The sequence below is a fragment of the Centruroides vittatus genome, unplaced genomic scaffold (assembly GCF_030686945.1).
Source record: "Centruroides vittatus isolate TY-2023 unplaced genomic scaffold, ASM3068694v2 contig_273, whole genome shotgun sequence".
In the NCBI taxonomy this organism is placed as follows: domain Eukaryota; kingdom Metazoa; phylum Arthropoda; class Arachnida; order Scorpiones; family Buthidae; genus Centruroides; species Centruroides vittatus.
Window position 1 is genome coordinate 1,904,920 of NW_027121739.1, and position 2,100 is coordinate 1,907,019.

Sequence of the window (2,100 nt, forward strand, 5' to 3'; positions counted from 1 at the left end):
CCGTTTTTTTCGGTCCCCGAGCAGTAGGCTGATATCTGAGCCGATCAAGGAGAGCAACTGGCTTTCTTTCTGTATTTCCCACAGAATTGTGGCGCTAGTGATCGCTGCAATGTGATAGTGTACACTTGTACTGTGGCCCACCAGTGGTAAAGCGGTTCCGTTCCCTGAACACTGGGAGTTCGGTCGTGGGTTCGCGCATCGTCCGGACGGTGGAGTTTTACAGGTTTTTTTCCACGATTGTAACGCCTGAATAGGGGCCAGTTACTCTTAAAAAACCTTCCGAAAGGTATTATTTTCCGCGTAACGACCATCATAAACATATACAACTACTATTACTTAACAATTACGTCACATTTTACTACGGGCCGATATAGCCTAAAACCGTGGTTCTCAATCTGTTTGAAGTTGGGGAACACTAAACTTTGACATTTTTGTCCCTCGGAACACTTAAAATACATCAGCTTTAAAGCAGGCATGGCAAACCTTTTGAAATCAAGAGCGCACCCGGTCTAATATATGACGCCATTGGCGTTTGCTAATTACAGTCCCATACAAAAATTGTTTTATATTGTATTGATTTTTCGTTTGAAACAGTTTTTAATTGTATATTTGATTTTTTCAGGAACATTTGAAGTGGCTTCACGGAGCACCAATGCTCCGCGGACCACGGATTGAGAACCACGGGTCTAGAAGCTCATGCCCAATTAGCCGATACAAGACACTTGTACTGTACTGCCGATACAAGACACTTGTACATCCTCGCCCAGTCGTTCCATGCAATTATGAAATTTTTGTACGTGTAGTAGTTTCCTTTTTGAATCTTTACATAAGATGCCATTAAACTTATGTGGACTACAGGCATAGTCATCTATAATAAACACTAAAAAAGCTTATCTTTTTTGCAAAAGATTGGCTGGTTTCTTGGTAACTTTTCAAAATAAAAGAAAGAAAAAAGTGCACTTTGTTGTAGTTGGAGGTCAAATTTTGAGCCTCGAAAATATTCTGCATCCTTGGTTGCTCGAGAGTGTTGCGTTTCTCTTTACTCCAGTTCTTGTATTTTGTATAATTATATTGGTGTATATTCTAATCACACCAATACGAGGATATATAAGCCTATACCGAGTTACTCTTCAGACATCAGTGTGAGGTTCTATCATATGTTGGACTTTCACGTGCCTCGGTGAGAGTTTTGCGTTACCTGGGTTCGAACGGAGAACCAATAAATTCCATATAAATGTGTAAAGTTGACAGGAAAAAAGCTAATTTATTATTATTCGGATTACTATGTTGCCAGAGACAGAAAGAAAGAGTTACAATGGGTTCATAGGCACTTTTTGACGATTCCACTCAATACAGAACGACTCGCGGTGTTCTGCTGGTAATATCATACACTTCCTACAATTGAAAAAGTGAAGCATTATGTTGATAGCCTTTGCTATAATGCCACACTATTCCATGGTAGGGGTCACTATGAGGATCTCACCACATTCTTTAGCATCAAAGACATTTATGATATGACGCCTTTAATATTAATTTGTTGTGAAGTTTAAATAAAATTATTAAAAATATTTATTTTAATGTTTTAAACGAGTTATTTTAAGCAAGTTTTCCGAATTATTTATTCGGAATAAATAAATATATTTGGTGTGGTAGAGTACAAGGAAGGAAAGAATAGCAAATAGGTTTATATTAAATTAGACAGGAAAACTTATTTAAATTTTGTATAGGAAAATTCGACTTCAAATTTATTTTTTAAACATATTTTAATGTTATAATTTGATAAATTATAGAAGTATAAAAGAGAAATAATGTAGAATATTTCAATGCTATAATATACATAATTAAAACCGATTATATTCTAATAAAACGCTCATTAAATCGGCGTTTAAATTTGTTTTTAGCATTCATACAACAATAATAAAATATAAAATAATGTTATTAATTTAATGCATGTAACGTCCTTGTAAAAAATCATTATAATTTGAAAAAAACCTTAAACACGCAATTTCGAATGTTTATAAGGAGGAAATTCGAAGGATATTATTAAATCTGTATTATATTTTTATTTCTATTCGTATAAACGTCAGACATAGAAATTGC